Source organism: Dermochelys coriacea, chromosome 2, assembly GCF_009764565.3.
Source record: "Dermochelys coriacea isolate rDerCor1 chromosome 2, rDerCor1.pri.v4, whole genome shotgun sequence".
Classification (NCBI taxonomy): Eukaryota; Metazoa; Chordata; order Testudines; family Dermochelyidae; genus Dermochelys; species Dermochelys coriacea.
Window position 1 is genome coordinate 225,654,501 of NC_050069.1, and position 12,933 is coordinate 225,667,433.

At 37.4% G+C, this 12,933-nt stretch overlaps 1 protein-coding gene across 6 annotated transcripts in view; it reads right to left on the reverse strand.

Moving 5' to 3' along the window:
- The window catches only part of ANKIB1 (ankyrin repeat and IBR domain containing 1), a 179,553-nt gene that overhangs the window by 131,870 nt on the left and 34,750 nt on the right, over nucleotides 1-12,933 (reverse strand). Inside the window, exon 2 of one of the 6 annotated variants that reach the window (XM_043509314.1) lies at nucleotides 5,639-5,698. The exons of the other annotated variants lie outside the window; for them this stretch is intronic. The gene's annotated coding sequence lies outside the window, so the exon portion shown is untranslated. The remainder of the gene's footprint in view (nucleotides 1-5,638; nucleotides 5,699-12,933) is intronic. 6 annotated transcript variants of the gene reach the window in all.

A 12,933-nucleotide genomic window follows, 5' to 3' on the forward strand; every position in this document is an offset into this window, starting at 1 on the left:
CAACTTTTAACTGGACACACTTCCACACTAAAACAAAAAGTTAAAATCTCTATAATTCAAGAAAATGATACAAAAAATTTGGTATTGAAGATTTCTGTTTTTGCATGTGCAACATCAAATAGGTAACAGTGAAAATTTCTTGATTTATAACAAGAAAAAAATCCTCCAGTGTTTCAAAGTTACCTAATGAAGATAACAGATTCATATGTCAGAGTTGTTTAGGCCAAGTAGTGAATGGTTCCCCTGCCAGTTGTCACTAACTATGCCAGCTACCAAGAGCTCCTCTTGAAACTTTTCTTTTTTCTATCAGTTCTGCTCAGGAAGTATGCAACAAAAAAAAGTTAGAGAGGAAGGATGGTCTAGGAAGCAATGGTCATCTTTCGGTTAAGCAGTGAATGGCATGGTATTTACCAGCTGTGGTTTTTACCAAGCCAAATCCTGTTTTTTACTGCCCCAGAAAAGAAGTTTTTAAAATAAAAAAGTCCTTAAACTGGGACTATACAGCACAATACACTTAATTGTAGTTACATATTCAAATTGGGGTTGCATAAAGCAGTAGAATCAGAGATTTAGAGTTGCATGAATAAAAAGTAAAAAACTGCAGTGGGTGTAATACTAATTTATGTAATTATAGTACTGAACATCAGAATGTCTATATATTTTGTTTTGGTATTTTCTTAAGGAAGTTACACATCCTGGCTCATATTTCAGTTTTCAATATTAAAGGAATGAAAGTAAAAAACATTCAATTATGTGAACATGACAAGAATGCAGAGTTGTAAGCCTGAAGCAATCGGAAGTATGCAGAGTTTCAGACTGCCAATCCAGGTCCATTTGGCTATGTAGCATTCTGTAGCAGAAGACCAACTTTGAGGCAGTGAATAGAGCAAACCTATTCCTCAGTTTTTACTGGATGAACCTTTTCAAACTTTGGATACATTCTATACTTGCTGAACCTGCTGGACACTGACAATTATTTTTCCCACGTTCCTGCTTTAAATCAAGTTTAAACCAATATATATATCAGTGCCCTGTCCTAACCTAGTTTTTCATGGGAAATAGGAAGCATGGAAAGGGGACAAGATGTCTGAAGAAGGGAAACATTTTGTCCTTCCTCCTCTAAAACTTCAGGATACAATACTCAGGTCACCATTTACATGGTAACAACAGAGGTGACCTGAATCATTTTACACATTACAAAACACCTGTCTCAACCAAATCCCAAAAATAAAAAAATTTAAAAAAAAAAAAGGAAAAAAATAAATATTTCCTGTTCCCAAATCACTGGAAAAGATACTGAACTCAGCATGGCTATTCCCTTATGAGAAAAGATGCATTACTAGCATCTCTCAAAAATTATGCCAAATTCAACCAGGAAACTCACAAGATTTGTTCTAGATAAATTTATCTGTATAACACCTAAGCCAGCACTTCACACACTCCAAGAAGTTCCTGATCCCCATCATTCTGAGAGGTGCCATGGTTTGAACGACAGGTCTGCACAGACCTCTTCCCAACCCACCACTCATAAAAGCCCTAGAAGTAGTAGTCACTAAGACAGCCGGAAAAGGAATCGGGGGTGTGTGTGTGTGTGAAATGAAATTGTTCAAGATGATCTTATACTTTCTGTCCAATACTGCTTGTGATGTTAAAACATTTTTGGTCACATCTTCCTTATGCAACACATTGGCAATCTCACTGAAGTTCCCTTTGATGGTATTAATTTGCTTGGAGATTCCCTAGTAAAATGTCTGAAAGGTTTATCAGAACTCAAGATGATGATGATGCAGTATACATCCTTCAGGAAGTCATGGAGGAGTTACGTTCTTATTTGATACAACAGGAATTTTCAAGCTAGGCAGAATCACCTGAACAATCATCTTTTTAATTCAACTGGAAGCAACACATACTTCCCTAGTAAATACTAACTAGTTGACCAGGACCCTCTTGTGGAGGCTTCTCAGCCAGACAATGAACACACTTGCCAGCCCAGGTCTTTGTTCTTGCAGTGAAAAGCCTAATAACGTTTTCACCTCCAGGTAGGTTGGTATTATCACTGAAGGATGGACACTCGAGAAGATTTTTAAAAAGCACCTTTAAATGAATTTTAGGATCCTCTCCACTTTCTTTTATCCATATGGAAACTTTTCTGTAGAATGTCATCCCTGTTGTGCATTCAAAGAGAGAAAGTTATTTCTCCTCCAGATCCTTCACAGCTACTAAAGGAGCAACTCTGTGTTGTAGATCTCTTTTCTAAATCTGTCTAAGAAAAGCTCATTTTCAGATGGAAACATTTGTTCTTCTGATCAAGAAAGTAGTCCCACAGGACTTTCTTAGATCTGTTGATCTCCCTCCATATCCCCAACGTCCCTGCCACCAAAGCTTCCTCCACTTCAGTCCAGGACCAAAGCTAACAGTTGCAAGTAATGCACTTTGGTCTTTCTTCTTCACCTTGTGTATTCACAAGGTATTTATCAAAAGTAGTATTGAGCCTGAGAAAAGAAGGCATAAAAGTCTGTCATTATTTGAAAAGCTTCCTGGTAAAATTGCCAACATCCAAAGTCCAAGCACATCATACACAGCAAACTGTCTCATCCTCTGACATATAGAAATGAAATCTCTAAAATCAGAGCCATCTACAATCAAGGCAAAATTGAGTGGCTTACCAAAAGATTGGGAACAATATTGTCAGAAAATAATTTAGCAGGGGCATCCAAATGCTTTCTTAACTAACTGGATCTAGTCACAGGTGAAAAAAAAAAAAAGTGTCCCATTTTCTTCTCATAACACTGAAATCTACAAGACTGGAACAAGAATCTGCTCAAATTTCCCTGGACAGGTTTTAAGGCACATGTCTTCTCTTTAGTCCCTTTAATCAAATTAAAAAAAAAAATTGTCCAGAAAAAAAAAAAAATCAATCCTCATATGCTAATTTACACAATTTTGTGTTTATTTCCTGGAAAGAGCAAATGAGACTCAGGGTGTTCACACCGCTTTTTGGATCACTGAAAGTTTCATAATAAAATTTCAGTAACTTAAGGGGGATGTTTTGGACAAACTTGTTGACTCTAATATCAAAATCCTAGTTATGACCAACTAAATACTCTACTAAAATAAATGGGGCAGCTTACATTTCTGGGTGGGCAATCAATGCAATTGGCTGCAGATCAAACAAAACAGCAATGTACGGATTTCCAAATTGAACACTAATAGAACTGAGCATCCTGGAGGTAACTTCTACATTTTATTTATTGATTTTAGTAGTTAAAGAATGGAATACATCAACTCAAAGCTTTGTTTGCCAGAAAGGAATACAAAAATATAAGCAATTCAAACATCTTAAACATATTCTCGTTGAGTCAGCTGAACACAAAAATAAGATCAAGTGTCTCAGCAACATTTTAAAATGATCTAAACAAGTCCCACTTACTTTGTCCTCCACTTGGAAGAAGGAGAAAAAGAAGAGACATGAAGAGATAAGGATGCAGAAATAAAAGTTGGCTACTGCAAGAGGTTCTTTCTGAGTGAATTATTTTAGTTTTCTCAAGTATTATTAATAATTGAAACAACTGAAACCAGGCCATATTGCATAACTAGTGCAAAGTGGACGTAGAGTGGCTGGAGATGGCAGAGGAGTTGTGGTGAGGGCAGCTCCACCTCCTTCTATGCCAGCAGTTCTTACCACTCTTCGCATAAAAAGATGTGTGACACTGGCAGACCAGGTGCCAAAGGTGTCAGCTGAGAATTGTCAGACTCACAGCTGGAAGCCAGGCCAATTCACTTGTGTAGGAGTTCAGATCCAAGTGATTGTTAAATGTACAAGAATGTATTTGGTGTTTAAACTTCATGAAAACTAATGGGATGTTACATGCATTGTTTCTACTTATCTGTATCCTGTTATAATACAATAGCAAACATTTACACTGTAACTAAAATAACCCATCAAACAAGAAAGAAGCCTTATGTAATTCAAATGAAGAACTTTAAGAAGAAAACACTAATTCCGGCACATTTGGAGGCACCTGGTGATTGTGCCTGATGTTCAGAGATCAAAGACTCTAAATGTGCTTCTCTCTCTGCCAATCAAAGAAAGAGCCCATGTAGGTAGTGACCCTGTCGGTTTGTTTTTTGAGACAAAAAAGTAGTTTGTCTGTAAACTGTAAATATGGGACTCAGGAAAAGATCCTTCATCTCTGGACTGTTTGGATTCTAACAGGACAGAATAACAAAGATGATTCCAGGTAGCCTCAAGAGACTTTCAGGAACCTGGCAGATTACCACATCACTGTCACCATTTGGTATTATGGACCTTGATTTATCTGTGTGTGTGTATTTTATATATTATATATATAAATATAATTTTACCTGCTTTAACTTCTCAGTAACTCATTTCTTTTCTTAACTAATAAACGTTTAGTTAGTTTACTTTAGAATTGGCTACCAACTTTGTCTTTGGTGTGAGATCTAGGACGCAACCAGACCTGGGTGAGAGACTGGTCTCTTGGGACTGGGAGTAACCTGGAATGCGTGTGATTTTTGGTGTGACCATTCATTGCAATCCAGCCTGTCTGTCTAAAGGGACTTTCTCGGATTTCATTATAAGACTACTGTAGTTCTTTGGGAGTTCACATTTGGTACTGGGTTTGTGAAATCTAATTATAACATATACCACCAGTTTGAGATGTCTGCCCTGGTTTTGACAGTCTGCACTGAAGTAGGCACTCATGGTCACAAGCCAATCCAGGCAGCATGACAGGTACATCAGGGCATTCTGGGGACGGTGTGTGCGCAGTACAGGAAGGAGATGTAGTGGAGTGAAACTCCACTATGCATGGTCTTCCTCTAATATAAACTCCCTGAGGATGCCAGCAGCCTAAAATTAGGTCTGCCCTGTTCAGTCCTAACTTGTGCCTGGGCTAGGTGGCTCTGAATCAAGGAGCTGCAACTGACTTCCTGCAGCTTCACCTCCTCTGAACATTCAAGTGCAGCTCAGCCAGAGTGGAGAATCTGCGCCAAGACCTTTAAGTACCTTATATGTATCAAATTACTGCTTAAAAATGTAACTCCATACCACTAATTGAAAGTTGCAGTTTACAAAGACTGCATATGCTCTTACATGGCAATATACAATAATAAAATTAATTAATTTAATCCAGTCAAAGGTATTCCCAAATCATTTAACTACGTAATCAGATTCTAGTTTCAGTTTAGTGTATACGTATCAGTTAAGCTATAATGTACAAGTTTCTTTCAACTATATATAACCAATAATCAGTTTCAAGTGTCATCTGGTTCAGAAGAATACGACTTCAGAATTGCATTAAATTCCATTCACACTCAATGGGCGTTGAACGTGTTCAACATCTCTGAAACTGAGGCCACTTTTATGTGAGTGCCTAATGTTAGGACATGCAAATCTGAGATTTTAGACTTAAAGGCTTCTTTGAAAATCTGGCCCTGGATATTATGGACCAAATAGCTATCATTAATTCATTTATTGTCTGATTTCATTACTTGCAATTAATAATTGCATTAACTGCAAGCTAGTTTCCTGAATCCTCTTGATACCAAAGCATTAAATCCCATTTTATTGAAAGAATTTCTTAACCTATAACCACCACTTTTGTCATTCACTCACTTGTTTCAGACACTGTCCTCCTTCACATCTGTGGATATATATTCAGGGAAACTTCTTCCCCTAAAATGTAATTACAGTAGAACCTCAGAGTTATGAATACCAGTGTTATGAACTGACTGGTCAACCACACAGCTCACTTGGAATTGGAAGTATGCAATCAGTTAGCAGCAGAGACGAAAAAAAATAAAAAGCATATACAGTCCAGTATTGTGTTAAATGTAAACTACTAAAAAAATAAAGGGAAAGTTTTAAAAAAAGATTTGGCAAGATAAAGAAACTGTTTCTGTGCTAGTTTTATTTGAATTAAGATGGCTAAAAGCAGAATTTTTCTTCCGCATAGTAAAGTTTCAAAGCTGTATTAAGTCAATGTTCAGTCGTAAACTTTTGAAAGAACCATAAAGTTTCGTTCAGAGTGACAAACAATCTCCATTCCCAAGGAGTTCGCAACTCTGAGGTTCTACTGTATGTCAGCTTGATAAATACTGAAGAGGATTCTAAGTAGCCTCAGGTTACAAACACGAACACATACTTGACTTTTCCCAAGAATTGAATCTTTTTATGTTGGATCTTTCTTTCCTTGGTAAAAATCTTTGGGGTCATAGAATATCAGGGTTGGAAGGGACTTCAGGAGGTCATCTAGTCCAACCCCCTGCTCAAAGCAGGACCAACCCCCAATTAAATCATCCCAGCCAGGGCTTTGTCAAGCCTGACCTTAAAAACTTCTAAGGAAGGAGATTCCACCACCTCCCTAGGTATCCCATTCCAGTGTTTCACCACCCTCCTAGTGAAAAATTTTTCCTAATATCCAACTTAAACCTCCTCACTGCAACTTGAGACCATTACTCCTCGTTCTGTCATCTACTACCACTGAGAACAGTCTAGATCTAGCCTCTTTGGAACCCCCTTTCAGGTAGTTGAAAGCAGCTATCAAATCCCCCCCTCATTCTTCTCTTCCACAGACTAAACAGTCCCAGTTCCCTCAGCCTCCCCTCATAAGTCATGTGTTCCAGTCCCCTAATCATTTTTGTTACCCTCCACTGGACGTTTTCCAGTTTTTCCACATCCTTCTTGTACTGTGGGGGCCCAAAACTCGACACAGTTTTTCTGCTATCTAGTTTACCAATGAATGCTTTTCTAGGGTTGCCATTACCTGCACCATCTTACTCTCCACGTACTCCAATCTGATTTCCTGACCACTGAACCCACAGAAGGCGCTAACCAAATCTGGATTGAAATTTGATGAAATATTTGTTTACCTACTTAATGGAGCAACTACTGAACTCCTGTAAGTTTGAAAATAACTGTGTGTACTTCACACCAAATAAAACACAGATAGAGACAACAGAATTTAGTTAATACTTATGTTGTTAAAAACTAGAGCAGATATACAAAGGATTCAGGGTGCTAGTCTGCACTTAATGGGATTATTAATTGCAAGTAATGCAAACAAACATGTAATAAATGAACTTATCAGAGCTGTTTTGTCCCAGATATATTGTGCTCTAAGTCCTGTGTATGAAACTCAGTCCAAAGAGCATTAAACTTGATCAAGATACAGCACAACACTGAAGCAGATTCAGGACAGAGAGTCTGTGGAATGAATCAAGCTGATGCAGGGGAAGTCTTCCCATACTACTATTTTTTTTGTCCTTTGACATATTGCTATTTCATCAGGGAAACAGCTCAAAACAAAAACCTCCATGAAAAAAGAACAAAATTTCTACAACTGACAGTTTGGAGAAAATGACAGGTTTCAGAGTAGCAGCCGTGTTAGTCTGTATTCGCAAAAAGAAAAGCAGTACTTGTGGCACCTTAGAGACTAACAAATTTATTAGAGCATAAGCTTTCATGAGCTACAGCTCACTTCATCGGATGCATTTGGTGGAAAAAACAGACTGTTTCCGATGAAGTGAGCTGTAGCTCACGAAAGCTTATGCTCTAATAAATTTGTTAGTCTCTAAGGTGCCACAAGTACTGCTTTTCTTTTTGGAGAAAATGTGTCCAATGCCATCATGGAGCCTATCCTACTTCCACCCCTCATTTTAAGTGACAGTTTGTGAGAATTTTCCAGCCAGTGAGTAAAGGATTATGCTGAATTGTTCTCTTGCTAGACATCTGAAAATAAAAAGCACCTCACTCATTACTCAGCTAGAAGTTTCTTCAGAAGTCCTATAATTATATTATAAAGCAGTTTACAAATAGGTATTGGCTTCACTTTTAAACTAAAACAAAAATATAGATGTCTTAGTTCAACTCTTCCTCACCATTTCAAGTCTATATGTTAAAATGCAACAATGCTTGCCCAAAATAGTTTTACATGTAGTTCTAGGTGTGGAACTTTAAATCAGTTAAGCATTCTAGCTGACTGAGTATCCTTTACAGTATTATAGTCAAGAGTTAGATTTATTTTATTTTATATTTTTAGCTTTTTAAAGCCCCTTGGTGCCACTTATACAGTGCAAAGTGTCCTTAATAGACTGGAGAATCCAGATTCTGGTCATGTTTGAAATTTTAATATTGCTTGAAAAAACGTAAATAATTGATTTATTTATTTTTTAAAACAGAGCTACGCCACCCTTTCACTATGGAGTATTTTCAATGCCATATAATACCTAATGATTCAATAGTAAGTCTTCTGGAGCATATTTTCACTGATCCATTTCACATCCATACCAACCTCTTCCTTAGATGTCTTTATAAGCTCCATGATTTTGCTCATTTTACAGACACTGAGCCTTGTCTCTGAATTTGATTGATCAAGGTTAACATGTTCTACTCATTGAAATACTTTTTGCTGTGTTTGTCTGGAGAAAGGAGCCTACCCCTTTTATTCTGGTAGCTGGAAATAGTGTTCTCTAGATAGTTTACATTAACGTAGTGGTTTCGTGAGTGTTCAGAAATAATTTTCCATTATTCAGCAGATGTACATTAATAGTTACACAATGACTACTCCCTTTACAAAAAATATCAAGCAATGAAGCTTGAAATGCAGGGGAGTGAAAAGATTATATATATGCACAAAGTACTACAAACCATACGAGAAATTTTAGTAGACATGATACATAGATGAAATGCCAATACATTGAAACAGAGGCAGAAGTTAGAATGATTATATATATCTATTTTTAAAAAGCAATTAATCAAAGCAAAAATATACCACATGATGAACACAGTATGGACCTCCAGTAATTGAAAAGATCTTCAAATACAAATTGCCTAACATGCATTTATTTTTGGTGATTCTTTCCCAGCAGTAAATGAAAAAACATCTCAATGTTCAGAGAATTATCTTATCTCCACAATTTCCAGTACCTACCCTCTTTATAAAATGGACTAGAAGGGAAACTACTTTTTCCCTTTTTACAATTTATTTTATAGGCAGGCATACACTAAAGTCCAATTCCTTTTAAACCAGACTAATTTTTAGATAGAAAAGGCTACATTTCTTTATAGTGCTCCCCTCAAAGATGATTTTCAGCCTGAGTGTTGCATAGATATTGGCAAGTACACTCTCCAAGTACATTCAGCCAACATGCTCTTACTAAGATTAAAAGATTATATATATTAAGGGCCAGATTTTATGCAGTGGAACTCCATTTTCATGGGAGAAATTTTGCACCAACAAACAACTGCACCTAAAGGCTTAAATATTTGTAGCAAGATACATCATTGACAATTTGTGCTCACAAATCATGTGTTCTAATTACCAGTATTACATCCAGAATTCATTGTGTGCACAAAAGGCCAGGCAGACAATTGTACATGCAAAGTAAGAAGTCTGGCTGAATATCTGGGCCCTAAAAAGCATCTCAAACAGGCCTTTCAGTTTGACTCTCAGCAGCTCATTTTACAGTCCTTGGGTAGCGCACAAACAGAAAGAGGTCTTTTGTGACATCTGCAGAGGTTTTCTATGTTTCTTGATTTGTAGTTGATTTTCTGAATATTCTAGAAGAATTAAGGAAACTCGATCTTTTAGAGAGCTACTAATTGTGTGGTCAGCACAATTACTGTTAGTCAACTGATTTGGGCATGGAAAAACTGGCATTTAAATTCTAATCCTATTTCAGACAGAAGCAAAAAGGAATTAAATCAGGAACAAGCCTCTGGATCCTTGTTTGAGGAGAGATTACTTTTCTACTTCTCCTACTAGCTGTTTTTTAAGTAAAAAAAAAACAAAAACACTTATTTGATAATGTACTATACTTTCCATATACTGAGCACACGGAGCAGAAATACCAGAAAGGCTTTTTTGGTTTTGGTGGAGCCTACTCTACCTTTTTCAGGAAAGAAATCTACGCTTTTAAGAGTATGAAAGTGGCAATGGAGCCTTCCCTTCAGAGATGCAAATTCAAAAATGACTATGACATGTTATAAAATAAAAGAATCATCAAAATGTAACGCAACATATTTGTTCCACATATCCTCAATTATTTCTGCTCTCTCATGCAGACATCAGACAGCTCCATACAATTTAAAGGAGATGGGGAAGGCAGAGAACAGAATGTTAACATTTGTTTCTGATGGTCATGTGGCTCTCTTAATAGGGCCCACAATGAATACCATGACACTACAGTGAAACAATCCTCCTGTAAATTTCATTCCCTATTATACATCAGGCTGGAATAGTGGAGTTATTTATAAGTACTTTAAGATGACAACTGAACACAGGCCAAACAGAATGAAAAACAGCAGCAAATTAGGTGGCAAAGAGAAGTCCTATTAGTTCAGTCTCACCAAATTCATATATTTTAAGATCAGAAGGGACTATTATGATGACCTAGTTTGACCTACTGTATAACACAAGCCAAAGAACCTCATCCAATAATTCCTGCATTGAACCTATAACTTCTGTTTGAACTACAGTGTACCTTTCAGAAAGAGATCCAGACATGATTTAAAGATGGATTTGGTGGATTCTCCACAACTTGCGAAGTTCCAATGGTTAGTTATCCTCACTTAAAATTTTGCCCATTATTTCCAGCCTGAATTTATCTAGTTTCTAACCATTGCCTTTTTCTTCTAAATTAAAGAACTGCCAACAATCAGAAATCTTTTTCCCTGTAGGTCAGTGGTGGGCAACCTGCGGCCCACATGCCACACATGGCCCATCAGGATACTCGGCTGTCAAGCTGTGAGGCAGTTTGTTTACACTGATCATCCACAGGCACGGCTATGTGCAGCTTCCAGGGGCCATGGTTTGTCATTCCTGGCCAATGGGAGCTGCAGGTTGCCCACCACTGCTGTAGGTGCTTGTAGACTAAGTAAAATAAAGTTAAGTCTCTAACTATAAGGCATGTTTTGGAGATCCTAAATCATCTTTGTAGCTATTTTCGGAATCCTTTACAATTTGTCAGCATCCTTTCTGAAGCAAAGACTCCAGAACTGGACACAGTATCCAGTAATGGACTCACTAATGTAATATATTGTACTATACCGTTAAGGGGATCCTGGGAATGACTGGTGGATATCGTATCAGTCCAAGAATTTTTTTTTTAAAATCAATAAAAATGGTACTTCAGGTGATGGCACACCAAAGCATTCACAATTGTAGGAAGACTCATCAATTCAAAGCAATAAATCTAAGGTATATAATCCATACTACTCTGCTAATATGCTCTACTTTTTAGAATACTTTTCTTTTTTCCAGGATTTTTCATAGATCCACCTATTTTAATATAACGTCCCATAATAGGGTACATTTTTGGTACAAAAATAAAACAAGAAAATGATTGTTTTATTTGAGTATCTAGCAGAAACAAAAACACATTAAACAATATGTATAGATTTGTCTTTAATTCTCCATTCAACTTGCTGCCAAGGCAATGACGACAGAATTTCTACTGTGGCAATAACTCTTTGTGCATTCTATAAGAATGGGGAAGAACAACCTATTAGTCCTGGGATGAGGAGAACACAAACAAATCAAAGTCTACAATTTGAACACATATCTTCATAACTTTAAATAACTGATTTGCAGTAATTTTCTTATAAAATAATACCTACTTCTACTACTAACTGCAAAAAGAACATTTCCTCCTCAGAGCAAGCTAAGTTCACTTTCTCTCTCATGCACGCACACACACACACACACACACACACACACACACACACAGGAAAAGTACTTCATATATCAACATAACTTAGTGTGGAAGAATTTAAAAACAGAACAATCTATATGATCAAAAAAAAAAATCTATGGGCCAGAGTACCACTCAGCAAAAGTTCTGAGAGCAGGTATAAACTATCTTTATCTTTAGGCACATTCATGCCAATCATGGCCTGTCCTGACACTGGTTTGGTCCTCAAATGCAACTTCAGAACAATTTCACAGTTCTAAATTATGCCCACTTGCCTACGGCCCAGGGAGTCATTCTGGCAGTAGGGGACAACAAAAAGTGTATGGCCACTTGCTATGCCACCATTTTCTCAATTATCTGATGATCTCATGGAACACCCAAAATCTTCAGATAATTAAGGTGCCTGCTCTGCAAATTCTGAAGTCTCCTGACCCTGAGTGGAAACCTTAAAACCTGTAAGAGACAGTTAAAGGACTACTAGCTAATTTCTCCAAGGCTGACTGATTTGGCAAAATTTGTCAACACTCAGGTTTATTGGGTATTCTCCTCCTGTTGCTGTTGCTCTGGTATTAACAATCATGGGAATGCTTCTGCAGAAAATGGCCACTGGTATTTTAAACACTTTGGGTATGTCTACACTGCAGCTGGGAATGAGACTCCCATCCTGAATAGACAGACTTGCACTACTAGGTCTTGAGCTAGCATGCTAAGTATAGCAGTGTGGATATTGCTGCACCAGTGGAGGCTTGTGCCAGTCATCCACAATTGGAAGCACAACTATAGTGTACATAACCTATGTTGTCTAACTATGCTCGGAGCAGGCGTAGAAGACAAGGTGTTTGAAATGCCTGTGCCTGTCTACACTAGGACTTACACCAATGTTAGCACCAGTGGTGCAGGACCTGTAAAATTAATAAATAATAGCAGCTTAAAATAGGCAGCACCTCATTTCATCAAACTTCATTTATCCAAAATCACTGATTATCCAAAACAAGGTTATGTCTCTTGACTGTTGCAGGGGATTTCAGATAAATTGGGATTTGAATGCAAGGGCTACCTGCCATTTAGTGCCCAAGGTCTGTCAGCTCATCAGGGCATATAAGTAGAACCTTTAGTAATCCCTCTACCTAAAAAGAAGGTAACCTTTTGACTTTGTTCATAGGAGCATTATCCATTGAAGTCCATAAATTTCCCCCATATTGGGCAGCTCAACAGTGT